The sequence below is a fragment of the Thermobia domestica genome, chromosome 2, assembly GCF_964235325.1.
Source record: "Thermobia domestica chromosome 2, izTheDome1.hap1.1, whole genome shotgun sequence".
Classification (NCBI taxonomy): Eukaryota; Metazoa; Arthropoda; class Insecta; order Zygentoma; family Lepismatidae; genus Thermobia; species Thermobia domestica.
The window spans coordinates 293,709,232-293,734,192 of NC_137455.1; the positions used below are offsets into that span (position 1 = coordinate 293,709,232).

The 24,961-nt window shown below is 34.9% G+C and overlaps 1 protein-coding gene across 3 annotated transcripts in view; it reads right to left on the reverse strand.

The window, feature by feature from the left end:
* Positions 1–24,961, reverse strand: part of LOC145678584 (acetylcholine receptor subunit alpha-like) — a 730,942-nt gene that overhangs the window by 223,978 nt on the left and 482,003 nt on the right. The window lies entirely within an intron of this gene.

Consider the following 24,961-nt stretch of genomic DNA (forward strand, 5'->3'; position numbering starts at 1 on the left):
AAAGAGCAGCTAAATTCCAGAAGCAGAATCTAGGAACTTTTTCAATTCGATCAAATGACATGTCGATAAAGATAGGTTATAGAACTACATTGATATACAGCACAAATTAAATATTTTATTATTTTAATCCCTCGATCCAATTCTTCCTTTCTGTAAAACCTTTTGTGGCATAATTGTTCAGAGAAATAAAATAGGAGACGTGTTATTTTACAGTGTGGCCAAGAAGTCTCCGCCCGTACCACCAAGTATGAGTACCTCCGAACATCAGTGTAATTTCATTTAAGGCAATGGTAACACTGTTTTTATGGTCACAGAAGGCAATGTCTGGTACCCCTGTTTTGAAACACTTTCTGGTTATACCTGCGCTGAAGGATATGTGAAGCATTTCAGTTGAGAAGTCATGGCTCATGTAAGTGGCTGTAGTTACATAGTTGGGGAGCGGTTATTGGCTCGTGTTTAAATGCATGAACGACCACACGCAGGGTAAACAGTTATACAGGTAATGAGTGCATTTAGAGATTGCATTGGCAAGGACCCACCTCATGAAACAAGCCTACTTGATTGGGAGGAATGTGGGAGAAAGCCGATAACCCCAGATGCTACGCAAGATGTCAAGAAGAAAACGAAAGTAATGTCAAACATTTTGTTGTGAAACAACTGTATGTTGCAGCGCGATTTTCCGGGATCAATGTAATGTAAATCAACTACCGAGCGAGTGCTTTCTCAGTTGTCTCCGACCTCTCGGAGCCGAAGGATGGGCGATTTCGTAAACCTCTGTTTCATCTCGTACACAAGTAACGATGGAGGTCCCTGGCAGCACTGTCCAGCCATCTACAGTCCCGACTTTGTTCCTGCGGAGTTTTTTTTTGTTTCCCCTTTTGAAATTACCCCTGAAAGGACACCGTTACAAAACAATTAATGACGTGAAAGCAGCTTCTGAAATGGCTTTAAACGCACTTCCTGAACAGGTCTTCCAGGATGCCTTCCCAGATTGGAAATGGCAAAGACCAAAGATGTATCGACACTGAAGGGCAATATTTTGAAGAAATGTATTGTACATGTATTATTATTATTATTATTATTATTATTATTATTATTATTATTATTATTATTATTATTATTATTATTATTATTATTATTATTACGTAAATAAATGTTTTTGTTTTAACAGTGTAGACTCGGTGATATTACTTTTCGGGCATACCTTATACAGTCACGAACATTAATAAATGGAGGTTGGAGCCATAAGAAATAATGGCTTCAGCCTCCATTTATTAATGTTCGTGACTGTACATCTGTGTGTACAGCACGATGGAGTACACACAAGTACATTGGATACGTAGTTTGCATATGTAGGTGCTCAGATATAGTATATACTAAATAAATGAACAAATATTGTACTAGGATTAGTCTCTGTCCCCCCCCCCCCCCCAATAATCTAATCTAGAGGTAAGGAACTTCTCGGACACTGTGTACAGAAGTTATTATTACACTTTAAGCATAACCTGTTCTGCATGCACGTTTTGCGGTTTTAGTGCTGTGTGAATGAGTAAGTTGAAAAGAGAGAACTCAAGTCATTTGTCTTAGGAATAAACAAGGGAAGAAGTCCTGCTGGGAGACGTAATTACAAGAAACCTGAGCAAAATATACCATCGTGGAAGATGAAAAAGGAAAAGAAAAAATGTAACTCTGAAAATTAGTTTTCTCATATTATTGGTAGTCAAGCTAATGGATACTTTCCAAAATCCTCAACTGTAAAAATAATGCTTGTGAGCAGTTGAAACTCATAATGTGTGTAATTAACACATGCACATATTTCCATTATCTTTTTTTGCACGTTTTACTATGTTCTACATTTAGTTAACTAAATTTATGTCTTCAGGAACTTCAAGATTTATCACAGCAGAAGCAACACTCGATCAGTATCTTCTACGAGTAAATTGTGCCAATTTAAGCTAATCAAGATTGCTATGCTACTTCCCCATGTCCATTTCTAACATTTCCTCCTGCTAACTATAACAATAATCAAAAAAGGAAAGTAATTTTAGAAATACAAACAAATGTTTATTTTCAATTACACTGGCCAACAAGGTTGTTGTTACAGAGAATCTGAATAGTATTATAAGCTAAGTCGCGGGTGTTAAATTCGAAAATGAAATCTGTTTTTGCCTATCGGGCTACGTTTTCTTGTCACATGCTACACCCTCCTTATTGAAATAATTGAAAATCGGTAAAAATGCTGCATATGGTTAATTCTGCCCTGGTTAAATTTAAGTAACTTGCAGATTTATTGATTGAAATAAAGTTGAAAGAAAGTGAGATAAAATCGAGAAAAGTGCAAGGAATTCTGATGCATGCTCCTGAGGTCAAGGAACATACTCCAGGAAATGAATGATGTTTGACAATATTGCTGATGAGTCATATACACTCACATAGAATTGCGTTGTGATTGTTGTCACCTGCGTCACGGCATTGTGAGTTCTGATAGTGTGGGAAGTGGTTGCATGTTGTTCTAGGTTAGTGAAATTTCAATGTTGTGGTCATTCAGAAGAAGAAAATGTCCGGTACCTGTGTCAATAGTGCAAATTCTTTTTGTTATATCTGTGGAGAGGTGACTCTTAACTCGCAGAAACGACAATTGACCCCACCTCGTGAAGAAATGCTACGAATTTTATTTCGAGTGTAAGGTTGGCGACCAAGACAAGAAATGGTCCCTCCACATATGCTGCTTGACATGTGTTAGACTTCTAATTGGCTGGGCAAAAGCTTCACGACATATGCCGTTCGCTGTTCCTATGATTTGGCGGATCACACAACTGACTGGTATTTTTGTCTAACAAAAATAGCTGGAATCACGTCGAAAACAAAGAAGAGTGTGCAATACCCAAATATACCATCTGGGAGACCTGTATGTCACAATGAAGAATTACCGGTACCAATGCCTCCAGAAAATGTGATAGTGAGTGACGATGAATCTGGTAACGAGCATGAAGAACATCTAAAAGATGGGGGATCCACTCATGCCGTCCCAACATTTGAATTGCCCCATTAGAATTGCATTTGAATTGCCTCATTTGAATTGCATTTGAATTGGGGAATCAAATACCCCACACATTTTGACACAATGTGATCTCACTGATCTTGATTGCGATTGAAAGAATGGAATCCTTTTTCGCCCGATGCAAAAATGAGTGTGTTTTGTGACTGCCTTTTTTTTCTGAATATTTCTCGAAGAAAGATGATATTTTTTGTAACAATATCGAATCCGTTATAGAGATTCTTGGCCATGCATATAATGTAAATAAGTGGCGTCTGTTCATAGATTCTAGTAAATTGAGTCTCAAAGCAATTCTTCTTCACAGCGAGAACAAATTTTCTTCTGTTCCGATTGCAAACCCAGTTAACCTTTAGGAGACTTATGAAACTTTTAAACTGCTTCTCACTGTTATCCAATATGACAAATACAAATGGAATATCTGTGGAGATCTAAAGGTAATTGCCATTCTGCTTCCCATGCAGCTGGGATACACAAAGTATTGCTGCTTTCTATGCGAGTGGAACAGCAGAGACAGAAAAAAAGACTATTATGAAAAAATGGCCAGCTCGCAATGAGCTGTCTGGATATAAAATGTGGTGAACACTTCTCTTGTTGACCCTAAAAGTGTGCACATAAAATTGTGACTTATCAAAAACTTTGTGGGAGGTATGGACCAAACATCACATGGATTCATGCACTTGCGACAGACGTTTCCTAAGATCAGTGATGCTAAAATAAAAGAAGGAATATTTGTAGGACGCAAATTAGGGAATTAATGAATGATGAGAATTTTGTTGATTTGTTGAGTGATGTTGAAAACATGGCATGGCTATCCTTTGTATCTGTGTGCAGGAACTTTCTAGGTAACCATAAGGCAGAGAATTATAGCGATATTGCACATGAACTATGAGATCATATCACTGTATGGGATGTAACATGCCACTTAAACTGCATTTCCTGAACGACCATTTGGACTTCTTCCCGAATAACCTTGGTGTCACTAGTGACGGATCATGATGAACGCTTTCACCAGGATATTTCTCAAATGGAAAAGCGTTGTCAAGGGAAGTGAAGTGCAGCAATGTTGTCTGACTATTGCTGGACCTTACGACGGACTTTCCGGAGGCAACGTTTCGCTGGAAATCGAGTAGAAACATTTTTAGGTAAGTTTCTTAACTTTTACTTACTTCTGTGCTGCTCATTCCTTTGATTCATTTGTGTACTAATACCGATTTAAAGAAAATATGTAAGAAACTATTGTTGCGAGACCATGTCTTTGTGGCAAATACATATAATACATAAGCTGCCATAAGCATGCACAAACACCACTTTCCCATGAAAACTAAGGCCGATTGAGAAATTCTGCAATTTGATCTGGATTCAGAACCAAATTATCTTCCAGATACATGCCAGTTTGTTTTGTTTGTGTGACAGAAACGTTATTGTTTTTGTATACCTTTGTTATGTGTACATAATTTTAAAGCTAGTACATTACGTACTCTTCTATATAGTCGTCATTTCGGTTGATGCATTTTTGTAGGCGCTGTGGTAGTTTTTGTATTCCTATGTCATACTAGCTCCCCCCCCCCATGTACTTGAGAATACGTTGAACCTCATCTTTCACCTTGTTGTTGTTGCTGAAACGCATTCGGCCATATGTTCTTTCAACTTATCAAACAGCAGTCACTGATTTGCTCAACCTTCGCGACTATCTCGTTGGAAATTGACGGTCTCCCGCTCCATGGTTCGTCGTGAAATTTCAGTAGGAGCAGCTGTAAACTCTGTACAGTCACGAAAGAAAGAATTTTTCAGTTGACAATTTTTTTCCTAAAAACTTAACAATAAATTAACCTATTAGAGTACCGATTTGGCAACTTATCAAATTATAACTGTTCTAAGAATAACAACAAAAAAGATCCAAATTAATATATTTGTTAATTCCAAGTTATTGGCAAAAGAAAATTTGTCAACTGTCAAATACTTTCTTTTCTGGGTGTATAACACTTGCGGACCAGCTATAAACTTCATACACCATTCCATACAGTTCCGTCAATTGATGACCAATTTCAATATGTTTTACGCCTTTTGTTTTCAAAAATCAAATAACTGCGTGAACTTTACTCTTGAAGCTAAATAGCTGCCAAGCCAAAACTGAGCTTCTCAGCGATTTGTAGACTCTACTTTCGGGATTACCCTTATATATGGTTAGTCTTCACATCTTTGACGCAGGAGACCTGTCACCAATTCCAAGCGAAAGCACAAGTGGTTCGAGTCCTAAGTTATACTCAACGTCTACGTCTCATATGGCCTTGATCTTAGAAGGGACGTTAAATTTCAAGCAAGCCACTAATTATAAACACTTATAAAAAAAACAGATAAGAATAATTATGTTTAGATGAAGAAGTCGTTGTCGTTAATCTTGGTTAAGATGTCTTCAATAAAACATACTTTATTGTGCCAACTACTATATTTAGACACAACCCACAACATATTATACAAAATATACACTATCTACCAAAAATATCACCGGTCAGTCTGCTAGGACACCGCCGTAAGGAATCCAGAACAATCTACAAAACACCAGTCATTTGTTTCGGTGCAGAAGGCATTATCAATGATAATGCGTCAAGCGAGGTGTCAATTTTACTGTGAATTTTAATAGCGCACAGACAAGAACTTAGTGAGTTCGATAAGGGAGTCATCATCGGCTTTCATATTGCGGGTTTGTCGAATCGTGCCATTAGTGCCCAATTGCACCACCCAAAATCAACGGTGGGTGATGTAATCCTGAAATGGAAACGTCACGGTGTCATTAGTGTCTCTAAACTGTTCGGACGACCCAAGAAATTTACAAACAGGGATCAGATAGGGCTGAAACGAGTGATATCCAGCAATCGCCGTCAAACTTCATCTACCATCCAGCTGAATTCCACACTGCATCTGGCACATCAATTTCACTGAACACTGTCAGGACAGAACTGCATTCACTTGGTTTCCATGGTAGAGCAGCTGTGCACAAGAAACACATCACTCCAACGAACAAAGCCAGGAGGTTGACACGGTGTTAGGCTCATCGAAATTGGACCCTAGGCCAATGGAAACATGTGTTATGGAGTGATGAATCACGCTACACGTATTTCGTATCAGGTTGTTGAGTGTAGTGTGGTGGCAACCCAGAGAACGCTTCTTACCAGACTGCATTGTGCCAACAGTGAAATTTGATGGTGGAGTATTTTGTTGGCTCGATCTAGGCCCGCTTGCTGTTGTGCCTGGTAACATGACGAGTACAAATTATCTTGATATTTTGAACAATTCAGTGCTTCCCGCATTGTGGAAATTCTTTCGAATGGACTCATGTTACTATTAGGATGATAACGCCCCTTGCCACAAAACTCCCAATGTTATGTCATAGTATGACTAGAACAATGTTAACGACTCCAGTGGCCTGCTCAATCTCCTGACTTGAACCCTGTCGAACATTTGTGGGAGGAATTGTAGCGACGTTTAAGGTCCAGATAACTCGTCCTAATTCATCTGCCGCACTTGTAACCGTCTTGAAGGAGAAGTGGGCTGCCATTCTACCTGATACCTATCGGAAACTGGTGGAAAGCCTTCCTCGGACGATATATGCTGTAATTCAGGCCATAGGAGACCCTATCCGATGTTACGTACGTCATGATTTGCTTCATTCCAAAAGTTGTTGGGTGACCTGTGACTTTTTGATAGATAGTGAATATGTATATAAAATCATAATTTAATCTGATAATTTATTTTAATTGTACAAATATTGCAAATATGTTAGGATTTGTCTGTAGTTGGCACAATAAAATATATAGCCGGGTTGAAGCCTTTTAACGACAGCATGACGATGAAATTGTCAGGAATGTATTACAACGTTTCTTCAAATGTTGTGATCCTCCCACATGATGGATATCGCGATCATCTCATTACATAGTTTTACTGAGTATAATTTACATAGTAAAAAGTTTGAATCATTTTAGAATCTATCCATTATATCGATAGTAAATACAAGGGCGAGTCAAAAATTATCCACACTTTTGACATAACTTTTCTTACATTGCGCACTTTGTCTTCTGTCCTCGCATATTTTATTGTTATACTGTTGTGGTAATGCTGTGAAAGTGTGATCTTAATTCCTCCACTTTTCTTCCTTCTGTTGCAGATATATCATGGCTGCTCCATTAGAAGTTTGCACCAAGAGGAACAACAAGCAGTGATCCGGTTCCTCTGGTTGGAGGGTGTCAAAGGATCAGACACTCATCGCAGGCTATCATCGCAATATGGGAGAAGTGTACTGTCACGTAAAACTGTGTTTTTATGGCTCGAGAAGTTTAAAAGTGGTCGAACAAGTGTAACGCATGAAGAGGGAGCAGGACGGCCATCAACTTCCACTACAGACAACATTCAGCAAGCTCGAAAGATAGTTCTGGCGAATAGGCGAATCATTATCGATGAGGTAGCATCTGGTTTGAACATCAGTCATGGCTCTGCCCATCAAATTATCCACGACGAGCTTCGGTTGCCTCAGATTTAGATGTGCAAAATGCGGTGCAAAAGTGGCTTCACGACCAACCGAAAACCTTTTATTTGGAAAGAATACGTAAGCTCGTTGACTGTTGGGCCAAGTGCATTGATAAGGAGGGAGATTACGTAGAAAATTATGTGCATAGTATAACCCTAACTTCATGTAAATAAACTGTAGAATGAAAAGTCTAGATAATTTTTGACTTGCCCTCGTATTATCAACATCCATTACTTACAACATAAACAGTACTATTAATCATGTTATAAAAATAACAAACAAAATAATACAACAAAAATAGTCATTTAAATGCAAAGTAATTAAGTGTAATATTTAAGTAAAAGTATCAAGAGTAAATATGTATAGGAATAGTCAGTAATGAGGTTCGCGATTGCGGGAGACGTTCGTTCCTTGTTGTTTTTTTTTAGCATTTTTTTATTATCTGAATACACTGCATTTACTCAACGCTTAATAGTTTGTCCCAAGTCTTTCCTCCATAGTTCTTGTTCTAAATATGAACAGTTTTCCTTTCTCAAAAATTTGACTAACTCCTAATTCAATGGTCTATAAATTGGTAATCAATGTTCTCTAGAAATAACATATTTCAGAAGCATATTAAGCAAGTCATAGTCTACCTCCATCCTAAGGTTGGTCAAGATTTGATCACTTCTGTAGGTCGTATACGATATATAGGGCGCTCAGTGCACGAAGACTTCGAGTTCATGTTTGGTCATTTTAGAGATATTCCATATTTAAGATCTCTATCTGAAGCTCTTTCCAGTATTTTAGTTAAGATATTGTAAATAACTTTTATAGTGCACACTACTTAAAAGTTACCATATTTTTAAACACTATGAAAGTTACCATCCACTTTACATGTATTTAAACGGAGCGTACAAACTTTATGTTCTTTTTTCTCACAACTTGCTAATTGGTCTTGAATTTTTTGTACTCTGAACTCTCCATATACTGTCTTTGTAATCTATGTGCTCCCTTAGTTATGGATATGAAGTCACCGTAGCATCTCACGGTGTTGGAGATTGGATTCTATTTCTGGTGGAAAATCATGTGGTTCGGTTCCAATGTTAAGTTATAGACCCATGTCTCATATAGTCTTACTGGTAAAAGGGACATTAAACTCTAATCTAACTAATCCTTGTGATTTATTTATTTAGCAAAATCAATTTAAGAACAAAAATAGGCACATTCAAGTAGTTATTATCTGTTGCACCAATCACTCCCATTTGTAACACGTATTCAACTTCTACTAATCTTTACTGTATTTTTCAAAAACTATTTATATATTATTTTCCTATTATCTATTTGTTTACGTTTATGTTTGGATTCTACTTTGACAGCAGAGTTGATACAAAGACTTCATAAAATACATGATATCAACACTTTCGCAAGAGAAAAGTCGACTTAACTATCTGAGGAGAACTAAGCAGAAACAAAAGAATCTCCAGGAAGGATTTAAAGAGTCAAGATGATATAAGATAATCATAAGCCGGTAAAATAAGATACTTTTTAAACGGTCTGTGAGTATTCGACACAGAGTTTTCCATGTATCTAATGATGGGCTTCGATAAATCAAAAATGAAGTTTGAAGCTAACAAGATTTTTAAAATATATTTTTATCATGAATAAAACAAGAAATTACTGAATTGACGAATAAGCTGTCAATTGTGGTAATTAGAGTGTGTGATATAGAGAAATTAGCAAGTGTTGAAAAATATAGGTACAACAGGCGATCAACTAACTTATTTCCACAATACATTTGCATCTCAAACATTTTCTTTTTTGTCTTTCTCCCACGTGGCGAAATTAAGCTATTTCACAATGATATCAACTTATCCACTTACAGCGGCAACATCATTCATGATTATGTTTCCCATCCAAAGGTTTTTCCCTAAGGATTCTTGAACACAATGTATTCCAGTGATTAAAGTTCTATCTGCATCTTCAAATTTTTGAACCATCTTCAAATTTTTGAACTAGTCATCCCAATCGATGTTTCTCCAGAGATTTTCTTTAGTTTTAGGAGACGAGTTCATAGAAAATCCTTGAAATAATAGGCCATGTTAAACATCCTCCTATCTCCTTTCTCATTATCATTGGAGCTCCCTCTTGGCTGTATGATTAACTTACACGTCTTCGGTGAGGGGACCCCCGTTCGATTTCCGGTGTAAACTGATCTGGTTCGGATTCCACGTTAAGGTCCTTTCATGCACACAAATTTTGGCGATTTTTTCTTTGATGTACTGTTAAATACTACATTTGTTGTTTTAACAAGAAGAGCGATTTTCCTACTCTCGTTTGCCACGTAACATCTTGCAGCAACATGTAACATCTTGCAGCATACATACAACTGAAAACGTATGGTTTATACGTACTTTCCATATAAGTGTTCCAAGTAAACGTACTTCCCGTACGAAAGAAAGAATTCTATATGGGCGGTAAGGTTCTCAACCACAGATGGATGTATGTAACATATAGCTGACGTATGTAACATATGTATACGTATGTAATATACGGAAGAATGTTAGATTTCAAACATCCTGCAGCGGCATGATGTAACATCTAAGCTGGAAAAGAAAGTACATATGTAGCATATGGATTATTAATTTCCGGTATAGATTTCCGTAGTAAACATATGGATTCCGTTGTACAATATTTATAGCTCCATATGGTAACAAACATTTTTCAGTGCAGTTCTGAGTACTCTGAAGATAAAAATAAAAAGAAATGCAAGCATTCTGAACATATCAAAATAATAATAAAAAAAAATTACAGAAAACAAATCCTCATTTATTTTTGGTATGAAGCTCTGTACTTTCCACTTTGCTGTGAGTTTCTAGAGCACACGAGTAGAAGATAATGGAAGAAGTAAGCTAGAGAAAAAAAATAAAAAAGAAAGGGGGGAAATGAGGAGCAAGTTATCTTTACAAGAAGACAAGAAAGCTCTGTTGGGAAAAGTAATTACAAAAAGAAAAGTTGAAGAAGATGAGTCATCTGAGAAAAGGTGGTGTTTCCCTTAAAATTAATTTTCTTCTACTATCGGAAAAGAAAGGAAAATGGCGCAGATAATTACGCTTTCTACTTCTCTTTCTCTTACACATACACACAAACACCTTCTTTTACTAATTAACTATGAGTACTTCAACCAATAGTTTGTTTGTTCTACTTAATTAGTATAAAACAGTGATACTTTAAAAATGATATATCTTATGTACTTTTCCAGGTGAATGCTTAGTTCAATATCCATGTACTTATCCTTCTTAGTACACGTCACATAAACTTGTGCAATTTCTTACTGCATATCACGTGTATAATATAAAATATGTAATGTACAGTATAAAAGTACGTGCTGTTTGTTTAATGTTCTATGTAATGATTGTTTGCATTTAAGCAAGACAGATATTTTTAGCAAAATTATCTGTCTTTTCACTAAGGTCCAATTGTTTCCAGTTCAAAATAAACCTCTTTCATAAACTTTTGTCTCATACATACGATTGTGAATTAGTCTGCTTTTTTAAGCACTGCTTGTTTAACATTTTATTTTTTGAAGCTATTCATACATTTCCACGTAGAGCAAGCACATTTGTTTTTTTTTTTTTTTTTTTTTAAAGAAATATTAGGTGACAAAATTAACCTTAAAGCAGTGGCGTACGCAAATTTGGGTTTCTGGATTTTCCCTCCTTTGGGATTTTTGGTACGAATTTGTATCTACCATGAAGTAGCGTTGTGTTTAAACGTTTATTAAGCTCATATAACACGTATTGAACCCATGGTTTTTATTGATCAAGTTAAGCATTTACCAAAGAATACTCCAGATGCGTTTTGAAACCGGATGGTCAACTTGGGGGCGACAAGTAGGGCCGGAGGGGCATCAATTTTTCTTTTTTTTCTTAAGGCAAATTTCAAAAATGTCCCCGTCCTTAGTTTTTCAGATATCAGATTGAAATTTTGCATACAGATTGTGTGCATCTTTGAGTATTTCTCATTTTTCAGACCTCTACGTTAGCTCCGGAATGGGCTGGCGCAATTGTTCCGAGGGGGTGATTTTTCAGAAAAAAATCCGTTTTTTCCCGAGTTTCCGGGTTTAAGTGTATGATATGGATATGTGAATGGCACCGTTGGAAACGGCGCGTAATACGGAAGAAAATGACGTTTTAATCATGAAATTTTTAGAATATACACACCCAAACACACATACACACACACACACACACACACACATATATATATATATATATATATATATATATATATATATATATATATATATATATATATATATATATATATATATAGTTCTATATACATGTACTTATCCTTCTTAGTATACATCACAGAAACTTGTGCAATTTCTTACTGCATATCACGTGTATAATATAAAATACGTAATGTACAATATACAGTACGTGCTGTTTGTTTAATGTTCTATATAATGATTGTTTGCATTTAAGCAAGACAGATATTTTTAGCCATATTATCTGTCTTTTCACTAAGTTCCAATCGTTTCCAGTTCAAAATAAATCTCTTTCATAAACTTTTGTCTCATACATACGATTGTGAATTAGTCTGCTTTTTTAAGCACTGCTTGTTTAACATTTTATTTTTTGAAGCTATTCATACATTTCCACGTAGAGCAAGCACATTTGTTTTTTTTTTTAAAAAAAAAGAAATATTAGGTGACAAAATTAACCTTAAAGCAGTGGCGTACGCAAATTTGGGTTTCTGGATTTTACTCCTTTGGGATTTTTGGTACTAATTTGTATCTACCATGAAGTAGCGTTGTGTTTAAACGCTTATTAAGCTCATATAACACGTATTGAACCTAAGTTTTTTATTGATCAAGTTAAGCATTTACCAAAGAATACTCCAAATGCGTTTTGAAACCGGATGGTCAACTTGGGGGCGACAAGTGGGGCCGGAGGGGCATCAATTTTTCTTTTTTTTTCTTAAGGCGAATTTCAAAAATGTCCCCTCCTTAGTTTTTCAGATATCAGATTGAAATTTTGCATACAGATTGTGTGCATCTTTGAGTATTTCTCATTTTTAAGACCTCTACGTTAGCTCCGGAATGGGCTCGACTGGCGCAATTGTTCCGAGGGGGTGATTTTTCAGAGAAAATCCGTTTTTTCCCGAGTTTCCGGGTTTAAGTGTATGATATGGATATGTGAGTGGCACCGTTGGAAACGGCGCGTAATACGGAAGAAAATGACGTTTTAATCATGAAATTTTTAGAATATACACACCCAAACACACACACACACACACACACACACATATATATATATATAATATTGGTCATCTTCAGATTTACAAAAAATTTTCCTGGACTTCGTTTCCAATATCAGATTGGAATTTTGCACACGCATTGTGTACATAACTACGTATTTTCAAGAGATTTTCAGATCCCTTCGTGAACCCAGGGCAAAGGACCACAAAAATTTTGAATTGTTTTCAAAAAACTTCCGGTTTTCTTCGAATTTCCAGTTTCTGGTGTATAAGAGGACAAGCGGGCGATTCCGGTGAGAAGGATGCTCTATTCTGAAAGAAAAACGAGATGTAAACCATGATCCTACGATAAATAGTAAGGAAGCAGCGTTCCGTTTGAGTGAAAGTCTAAACTTTACCTCAAAAACTTGAAATCGCAAAAGGACTAAGCCCTCTTCAAAAGTATATTATAAAAACATTCCATATTAAGGTACGTTTACAAAACAACCGCTCATATTTTGTAACAGTACGAACTTAGGTATCGGAATCCCCCCCCTTGATAAAAATTCTGCGCACTCCACTCGCTCACTATAAGGAAGTAGTCTTTAATATGATAATCCCAGAATGTATAAAGATGAATAGCGTATCAACTATTTTAGATCTCAAACACATACGTAATCGAAATCCAACAACACTTTATAGTTTGTCTTCTGTTTTCTACTTTACACGATTTACAAAACATCATACCACCATCAAATTGCAATAAAAGTTCCACACACTCATACACATATAATTATTTGCAACTTGATATTGTTAATTTTTCACATACGTATATAAACACAAACTTCAAAAAAACGATATTTTAATCTCATTACATACAATTAGACACTCAGGTTTCGGCTTTTCCAACCGGAATATTTTACTTCTACATTTACCTACAACAGAAAACATCGGTTATTTCCTCTATAGTATATCTTCCGTTTGTTACTTTATTATGTCTTTTAGGAGCAAAATGTTCAACAGAGATATTTACTTAGTGACCCACAATGCGGTACGGAGATTATTTCTTAATTATTTTAATATTACTATAATCTAGTAACATGTAACTAAGCTCTGGGTTTGGATAGTACCTGTACCTATATACATGCCCTCTCGTACTGGTGTACTGCGTAGCATGTGCGCTTTTGTTACATGGGACTTTGGGTTCGATTTTCAGCAGGAGAACCTTGAAATTTGAATGCATGATTATAGTTTAGATTCCACCACGCCTGATCAATGCTGAAAAGCGGTGCAAGACTCCAATCGACTAACCAACTATAGTACTTACATCTGCACTTAAGTGCAAAATAAAATATATTCTAGAAAAGAGTAGAAGTACTGTAAGTGCCCTGTCGATAATATGTTTTCTACTAGCATTTGTTACCTTTACTGATACCACTACACTTGTTCGTTCAATATATACATGAGTTACAGCAGAAAATGTTAACGACTCTACCATGTTATATATGTGTTTTCCTTATTTGAGTATATATATATATATATATATATATATATATATATATATATATATATATCCACTGAAATAAGGAAAACACATTGAAGTTGGTACGTCAATCCGTTAATCAATACCGGTAATATAGTGATGTTACGTCTCTCTCCTACGTCTTAAAGTTGGCTGGCCGTTAACTATCTTCAATGACAACGAATATCTACAATAACTCTAGTAGTTGGTAATCACTAAGCTGCTGTGCAGGCCACATTTTCGCCCTGTCATTTTTTAATAATATCCTAAAATTATAAAAACAATAATAAGTCGTAGCTAATAATATTGAAAGTAATATACTTGAGATGATACTAGAAAGGTAATTCGTTTCATATGATGCACAAATGCACTTCATAATACATAGATCTTTTTCAAAAAGTAGCAAGTGTCGTAAGATGATGCGTCCTCCTTCTTAAGAAGATTTTAAATAATAAAAAACTTTTTTTTCTAATCCCGATTTCCTAAAATTTCAAGAGGATTTACATTTGTTACAATTATCTCAAAGGGTTGAAACGTCTTACTAGGTAGCAGTCTTTCAGGCACGACATGTTATAAGTAAGGGTTGATAAATTATTTTTTTTATATCTTAAACTTTCTGGCAGAGTTAATTTGATTTTTGATCTGGAGAACACAAAAATTGAAATTCAATCAATTCCTCCCATACTTTTCAGTATCACATCTCTGAAAAGTAATCTTACTTCTGATGTAAATTTAATTTCATTTATCTATAACTTTAGGCATTCAGTTTCCACTTAAGACACAGTTAAAATTTGAAGAAAATCAATTTTCTACAATTTTAGTTGTTTTCAAGATATTAATTGGTTTCTTTTTGTACCATTCATTGTATAAATTGATTGTGATACATTTGTAAACAGTGGAAAGTTTAAATGCACCATCCAAAGCCACGGCTTACACGTTTATCGTTAGTTTCTAAACTTATAGATCAAAGGTAAATAAAGAGGTGGTTTCTTTCCACTTAATTTTCCGCTCCAATAGCAATTTAGCTCTTGCGTCAAAGTGAATGTATTTTCTCTTTCTTTCTCTCTCTGATTTAGAGGACACATTCACGACAAAACTTCCTGAACAGAAAATTAAGAAAAGGAAATTTGTTTACTATTACAGTAAACTTTCATTGTTCAAAGAATTGCATTGATTCGAGTTGTAACTAAGGACATAAAGAAGATTTCAATTTTCAAGAGCACAAGCGTCAGATTTAATGTTTTCTCTCTCTCTCTCTCTCTCTATATATATATATATATATATATATATATATATATATATATATATATATATATATAGTTACATCAGTAAGAGAGATTGTACTAACTTAAACAGCATGTTTATGATCTATCAACTAAATCTTATTTTCTTATTTTTTAAACGTTACTTTAGACAGTTGAGAAAGAAAATTTTCATAACTTTTTATATCCCCTTCAAGCTGTTGTTACATGATGAAGAAGAATATTTGTTGCAAAAATGTCCTTTGTTGTTCATATTAGTTACTCCAAAATAAAGTAACACATCGTTAAAATCATAATTTTATAAACATAATTTGAATAATTCTTAACCAAGAGAAATTGCAGTTTTATTAATCATCATGTTACGAAAAAGAACTTTATTTCACGAAATTTAAGAGTTTTCTACGGCATAGTTAATGTTTCCAATAAATATTTTTTCAGCGTATTATTTGTGGTTGAAAGTCGAAGCTTCGTTTTTTTTCTTTGATTGAAACAAAGAATAATTTTACATCTAACAATAAATTTTGATTTCACTTGTTTTTTGATACTGCATTTGGATTGGATATGGATTTGCGTTTAGCGTCACGTTCAGCGGCGAGACTGTATGAGAGGTAGACTGACAACTTAAGAGACCTCGTCCTAGCAAAATGAAAATACCGTTAATTTTACAGTAATTATGTAATATCTTCAAATAGATAAAATATAATCGAAATCTGGAACAAGAGCGCCCTAGACAATATCATTTTCATGAGATACCGTTATCACGACTCACTTATCAGCTTTCGATTTCTAGCCATTTTGAAAATCGGAATTTATTTTTGCGTTTCTACACGGCTGAAAACGGAAAGCCACTAGGTAACTTGCGGGTGAGAACGGTACCTCATGCAAAATAATATTGTCTAGGGCCCTCTTGTTCCACATTTCAATTATTTTTTATCTATTTGAAAATATCACATAATTACTGTAAAATTAACGGTATTTCAATTTCGCGGGGATGAGGTCTCTTGACGTGGAGTACAAACCACATGATCTATCGCCAGGAATCGAAGGTAATACCACAGGAATTAATATCTAAGTATGACCTATTGAATTACTAATAAAAACACAAATAAAATATTATTTATGAAGTACACGTACTATTTACAGTTATAGCTCCTGTATATTCTATGACAGTGTTCTTTTCTCCTATTACTAATTCCAACAAAATATTTCAACTTATCAATTTCTATTTTTTGCCTTAGTAACATATTTTTACTTCAACACCTACTTCACAATATATCCATTGGCAACACTAGCAGGGGGCACGGTGGCTCAGTGGTAGACCGTTCACCTCTGGTGCGTGGGGTCCCTGGTTCGATCCCAGTTTCGCGACAAATGAGCCTTGTGGTGGACGAACACTGTGTTCGTGGGTTTTCTCGGGATTCTCCTATTTCCTCCCATTTTATTAATTCCACCATTGCATTCATTTCTTATGATCACCGTTTCCTTTAGTCTAGCCGGCATAATCGTGGGCGTAAAACTAAAACATTTCATTTTTCATTTCGATACTAGCAGGGGGAGTCCCTCAAAGAGCCATGTGAGCAACCTCTAGAATTTTTTACTGTACGAAAATAAACTGATAAGTTTACCTCAATTTTCTCAAAACTATTATAGTTTCATTTGTAATCGATACATTTAATAGTGTCTCTATTTCGTCTACCCAGTATGCCCTTAGTGTCTAGATACTATAAAAGTAACGTGTGAAAGTGTGTAGTAGAGCGACTTCTTAAATTGTGCTATATGTGTTTTTAATTTGAACAACTTCATACATACACATAATCTTATATTTATTATATACAATATACAAAGTGTTTCAAAACAACACCGACAACGTTTGAGAGGTAACTCCTGACACCAGGATAAGACAAAAAAGTATAGACCAACCTGGGTGCATCAATGCTTCCTTTCGGAGTTATAAGCTGCCAAAACCATGAAATAATGAACTCTAAAAGTCCATACCGCAAAACTATGGGATCTACCATAGTCGGGTCAAGACTTCACTTAGGAACTACTAAGTGGCCTATACAAATATACAAGTTTCAGAATCCTACGGTACTTCCGTAACAACTTTTGTAGAGGTACTTGGTGGTGCCGTAGCCAAACTCCGTCTATGACAAATGTTGCGTGAGTATCTTAGGATTCTGAAAAATGAATTTTTGGATAGGGCACTTCTTAGTTCATAAGTGTAGTCTTGACCCGACTACGGTAGGTCTCATAGTTTTGTAGCTATGGACCTTTAAAGTTCATTTTTTCGTGTTTCCGGCAGCCTCTAACTCCGAAAAAAAAGCATTTGTGCATCCAGATTGGTTTATACTTTTTGTCTTATCTTGGTATCAGGAATCACCTCCCAAATGTTGTCTGTGTTGTTTTCAAACACCCTATATATTATGTTTAATTAAACTCATGGTCCTGAACTTTGATAAAAATTGCTTTCTTACATTAAGAACAATTTGTTAGTCATATTTATTCGCATAAGTATTCAAACGTTTTTGATTATATAAACATTTTTTTACAACTAGGAATTTGATTGAAATTTTGTGTCAGAATTAGTGCTCTTGTAGCCAATGCCACAACAAATTCATACAACGAGCTACGATTGCTGTTGTAGACTGTCAAACGTATAAATCCGTTGACACATGTCCTTCATCATACCCTGGAGTCCCCATACAAAAAGATGATTATATCTCTCTAGTAATATTTCTCTCTATATTGTCCTATGTATCGCATCTCATAACATACGTCAACCCTATTAACACATGTTTACTGCTTCCAATATTAAATCCCGTATGTATTGCTTTAATCTGTTTCTGTATTCCATACCATTTGTATTCCTTTCATATAAAAGTTACTGTTGTTTCGCTTCATGTATCTGTTTTGCAAACATAGATTCCGCAGTTACTTTGGACCTTCATTCAACACACTCTTCACTTTTAATCTTTCGTTTAGTAATTTAGATTAGCTATATGTCAAAATATGCCAATGTCTATGTAGTAGTGCAATTTCCTTTTCTACGCCAAATACTAAGGAATGCAAAGTTCTTTAAGTCCAATAGCTACTACGAATGAAGGAATAAGGAAAGCATTTAGACCAACTATAGACCTTACAATCCTCAGACTTCTTAAGTTACTTCCCTAAAAGAGGGCATAACCCTCTTATAGTTAGCACGCTTGAGCTAGTACTTAATAAAAAAAAATAATCCTTGGAAATCTCGAATTCGATTTAGCCACAACCACAATACTTTCAACTCTCCTATTGCCGTTAGAAAGCAAAAAGTGTACATCATTTTTAGTTTTAGCATCTTCCTTCTAAAATATATGAATCAGGTTTTATTTTGTCTCTGTGCTGAAAAAAAAGAATGTCAAACCCTAGCACAAAACAAAACAAACTTACCTAATACAAACATAATTTACCTAACCTTAAGTTAGTAAACCCTAACATAATATGATCAAAATGAAAATTATTAAATTATTTTTCACATTGCAAAAGCTCAGTTAATGGTGGCTGTGTTACGTATCTTTCCTCAGAAACAAGTATGTCCACCATAAGAGAATGAGTCGATCAACGATGAGTAACAGTATCTTGTAGGATATATCTTGTGAGTTAACTTTAAGAAGTATAAAATGGACAAAACACAAAACGGAGATACAAGAAGAATTATGAAAAGGAAATTAGAATTGGGAATCCATTAAAATGTCATTTTGGTGACTCTTGTGACAAAAAAGTCTTTTTTATAAAAGACAGAAATATATAAATAACTCGGAAGAAAGAACAAAAGTAATTGAAAAATCGATCCATGTGTACTCTTTCTCTTTCACAATATTACGTTTCACTGGAGAATCAAGGAATAAAATGTTATTCTTACCTCACATAGTTAGTAAATAGTTTACAAAAAACACTGAAAAACAACAAATTTTGAGTGCTTAAGGATGTTCTTTTATTCATTTATTAGCAGAAGTGTCCGTTCTTTGCACGGACTGAATAATATGCAACCTCCAAATCAGTAGAATATTGTGGATTATCTAACTTTAAAAAGCTTCTAAGATATTTCATCAGCTGTTTTTGAGCGCAATAGGATTCTATATGAATTTGTATACTTTGTAAGTATACACTCTTTTTTTTTATATTATTTATTTGACACGGAGTACTAGCAGACTACGGATTACTTGGGGCATTTTTCACAGCACTTTGAAAATGATTAACGAAATTGAGACTGGAATATGATTTTTAAAATGTAGCAAGATAAAAAATACGTTTTATTTTTATTATTAGTAGTAATATTAGTATTAGCATAATTGCTATACAAATCAAGTAAATTTCTGGGGCCGTGGTAGAGCGTTCACCTCTGGTGCTTTGGGTCCCGGGTTCGATCTCAGCCCCCGTCAAGTGAACATTGTGATGGACAAACACCGTGTGCCTGGGTAGTGTTGTAAATAGAAAAAAAAACGTTCGTTTTTTCAGAAATGTACGTTTTTTTAGAAAAAAACATTGCCTCTCGTTTTTTTCTAAATTTCGTTTTTTTTTCAAATAGTCATTTGTAATGTATCTTACGTCATTTAAGTCTGAAGTATTTTTATGTAGGTGTAATTACCATAAAATGCAACATAAATTAAACACTAGATACTGATACGGTACACATATTTTACAATTTATATGAGTAGCGTACCTGCTAATAATCCGTGTTTCTGTACTGTTTCACCAATATCAACGAAGAAATAAAAGTATAAATGAACATTTGTTTTTTTTTTTTTTTCGTGAAAATAGGCCTTTAATAAGTACGAAAGTAATATCACGAACAGTATAAAATGCAAATAACTTGTCTAAAAGTAAAAACTAATACTAATTTGCCTACTAATATTTTCTGAATATCATATAAATAATTTGTCGACTAGATATATGATATGCATTGCTGGCTCTACCATATGTGCAACACGTGCATTTGCACTGGGGGCAATATCTGTCATAAGTGTTTTATTTAAAATAAATATATCTTGTTGGAGATAGACTTCATGATCATGGTAGCTAAATTTACTAAGCCAGGGGGGCTATGACGCAAATTGCGTCATTGAAATATTTGGGGGGATTAAAAATCTATATAAATGTGCTTGAGGGTGTGTAAACATTAATCGGAAAGATTTTTTTTCATGGAAGAACACCTACGGATAGACAATTGAGGGGGAGTGCGTCATGGACATGACGGGGTGGGCACCACTGACTAAGTTGACCTTCTATTTGAATACTACATTCATAAATTATGTTTAGGTCGCATTAGTTTAAGTAACATGATCAGTGCTAAAGCAAATGGTAAAATAAATTGCTTGATTGTTGTCAAATGCAAGAACTCAATTCTCGAATGCCTGTCCCCTTTGGTTAGTTATCAAAGTTCTGATATGAAAGCTTCTCTTGTCTTTGTCGCAAATAAGATTGTTATCATGGAAGGTGGAAACAATTTAAAAAAAATAACAGATGTAGAAGGAAAATCAAGAAATAAAGGTAAAAGAGCTAGTTGCACTATAATTGTAAACTGATATGTTGAGATTGAAACTCGATATTGAATTCTATAAAAAGGATTACCATCTTTCAGATGTATTTGCTTTATCTTTCACTAACATAATAGATTAATATTTAAAGAAAAAACAGACACAAAAATATTGTATTTGTAGTAAGTATTTAAGCCTTTCTGAGTGTGAGTGTAGTTTCCCTCCCTTTCGTTGTTCATGCTGGAGTAGCATACTTAAAATCGTGACTTTCTTTCTGGAGATTTGTTCTTTCTGGAGAAAGATTTAGGCGGCAAATTACGTCATTGCGCGGGCGACAAATTGCCTGGGGTCGGCCCGATGATATGTACATGCATGTCCACAATGATTGTCGCATATCTATAACTGTCTTCTTGTAAGAATATAATTTGATAATGATTTTGCAGGGTACTTTTAATATTACGTGTATAATCGGAAAATGTATATTTGTTGTAAATTTCAAAGGAAAAGAATTATAAATACGAAAATGAGAAAGAGTAAAAGAAACTGTTGCTAAATGGAAAGAAAGTTTTATTTTTGTTTTATTGTTCTTATTTACTGCTGTTTTGACATGAAATTTGCCACATACATGTCTTTGCCGATTATACACATACTAATATTATAAGAAATACCAGGCGGATTCGTTATCAAATTATATTCCTACAACAACATATTTATAGACATACAACAATAATCTTGGACATGAGTGTACATACAAGACATGAATATAGGATGACATAACTTGAAGTAATACAGGGTGTTTCAAAATGAATATTAGGGTTTTGAAACTTTGTAGTATCTATTACAATTAACTTACAATTATAAGTATTATCAAATAAAAGAGCAACTCAAACAGTTTTGTACACACGCATGCCATGCATTGTTTCCTCTGTCTGCCGTTAGAAAGAGCAAGTAGCAAAGATGGAGACTAGAGACCAGAAAGCTTTGTGTGTTTTAACTTTGCAAAGACTGAATCTGTAGTTACAGTGCAACCGTCTGTGTGAATTGAATGTTTTGTGCCATATGGCGGAAAGCTTATGGGCCTTTCTCACCTATTGACTCTATGTGTGCCATGTGACGAATGAAGCTCACATCGAACACTTGAAGCAAAAACTGTTTGAGGTGTTCTTTTATTTGATGTATTGTTTATAATTGTGCGTAAAATGTAATAAGTACTGTGAAGACTTAATTCCCCGATATTCATTTTGAAACACCCTGCATTTCTCAGCATCAGTATTGGAACTAAGATGTAAAAAGGAGAGATTGTGATTGTTTACAACAACGATATTATTATTAGTCAAGACTATAATTAATACAACAACACAAGTTAGTAGTCAAAAAATGTAATTAAATGTACACTTGTAACCCTTTCGGACCCAGGTGGCCAAAGTGGCACATACGGATATGTCAATTTTTTAATCCGCTCCTGTGTGGTCACTAATTAAGATATCGGTATATATATATATTTCTTGCCAAATATGGTTGGTCCATAGTTTATCATCTTAGTTTCTTTTTCTTTTGTGTGTCGAATTTCCCTCTCAAATTTCACCCCAGTCAAAAATTCGAGAATTTTCGAATTTTCTTTATTACTTTTCCCCTGTAGCTTCATTCGTTGTAGAGAGACCTCCTTAAGACTTGTCAGGTAGATACGTCCGATGGATACCTAATTGTTGACATCAATTGGACGGGCTTGCGCGCAGTGTTGCCAACTACGGAAATTAAAATCTCCTTAAATTTGGGCAAAAAATTCGAAATTTTTGTTATAAACCGTACCTATACGTCGGAATGCAAGTCAACTTACGTCAGTCGAACATTTGTTCTTACTGAACAAACTCGCGTACATATCGTTACAGTGGGGTAATTAGGGGAAGCACGAAAAATTCGGATTAAGGTTCTAACTCTTGATTTTCCCCTACTTTTCTCTCCATCGAAATATATTTTTGGTAATTAAAAGCATTGTTTCTTAAATATCGCCATGATACTTGTAGGATATATTATTAATGCACCAGTGTTTATTTTAAGATAGTTTTCGTCTGTCTGGTAGCAGTGTTGCCACCTACGGAAAATTTTAATTCAATATGTTAGGGGAAAGTTACGTGTTTTGTCTATTATATCCCTCTTGTTGGCTACATAGGAACAAAAGTGCCAGTATCTGAAAGTCTTGTCTTTACCCTTCACAACGCACTATAGAAAGTTTCAATAGGATAGTTAGGGGAAGTACAGTTAAGGTTTACAGTAGATCTTGTTATTTAAGTGGAAAGATAACTGTGATTTTTTTTAGGTAGACTGAAATATTTTTTAATGACCTGCTTACTTTATTAGATATTGTCACAATACTTGAGGGTATATTATAGAAATACCAAAGCTTCTTTTAAGATAGTTTGTGTGTGTCTGCTAGCACTGTTGCCAGCTACAGAAAATTTTAATTTCCGATTTTAGGGAGAAATCTTGTGAAAAAATCCCTTTTTGTCTCTATTATTTCCCTCTTGTTGGCTACATTCGAACAAACGTACCACTGTCTGAAAGCCTCGTCCTTGGCCTACACAGCACACCATAAAAAGTTTCGGTAGAATAATTAGGGGAAGTACAGTTAAGGCTTATAATAAACTATGTTCTGTAAATGTTAAGAAAATTGTGAATTTCTGAGGTAGAATGAGAATTTTTTTAAAAAAATCATGCTTACTTTGTTAGATATCGCCATGATACTTGTAGGAAGTATTCTTGGGGTACGAAGGTTTACTTTCAGATATTTTACGTCTGTTTTATGACAGTGTTTCCAGCCAAAACAATTAATTCCTGATTTTAAGTTTAAAAAATTGGCAAATTTCCCTTTCCCCTCTATTATTTCCCTCTTGCTCGCTACGTTGCAACAAATGTACCACTACCTGAAAGCCTTCTCTTTAGCCTACAGAACGCACCATAAAAAGTTTCAATAGGATAATTAGAGAAGCTGTAGCCCCGGCATATCTGTTGGTTTTTTGCTTCTGAGGCGTAAAAAGTGTCAACATTTCATGTGTATGGAAACAGAGAATTTTTTCTTTCTCTCTTTGAATGGAAGCCAGCGACTTTAGATTTTCACTCTACCTTGTCAACGCACCAAAGAATTTTTTTAGGTGACTTAGACCCATATGGCATCAGTGGTGCTAGATACAAAAATCTTGAAATTCGGTTAGGGATTTTTTGTAAATTTTCACCCCTACATTTCCCTCAGTAATTTCCCACTCGCTCGCAACACTGCAATGTAATGTACACCAAAAAATAGCTACATTCCTTTTCTAAAATACAAGGTCTTAACCATATCAATAGGGTAAGTGGTTTTTGAGCAATAAGTCACTAATTGACAAAGTAGGAAAACGCCAAAAATGATCTGGGTCCGAATGGAATAATCACACGATTTTGCTCGTATTGGTACAAGGAAACAAACGATTTGTAATTTACGAGGGCTTCGATTCAAGTTCTATTGATTATTTCAATAATCTTCAAGATAAATCAATAAATAATAGCTGCCAGAAAAAAAACAGACATTTGAAAAAAAACATGAAAAAGAACGATGTTTTTTATTGAAAAAAACTTCACAGAAAAAAAACCGTTTTTTTACAACACTATGCCTGGGTTCCCTCGGGGTTCTCCCATTTCCTTCCATTTTCTTCATTCCACCATTTCAATTATTTCTCATCATCACCGTCTCCTTTAGCCTTGCCGGCATAATCGTGGGACGAAAAACTGAAAGATTTCATTTTCAAGTGAATTTCTAGTGAAGTAGGACCATCATTGGTACTCAATTGGAACAAACCTAACTATATTATGGAAAACGTATGTAAGCAG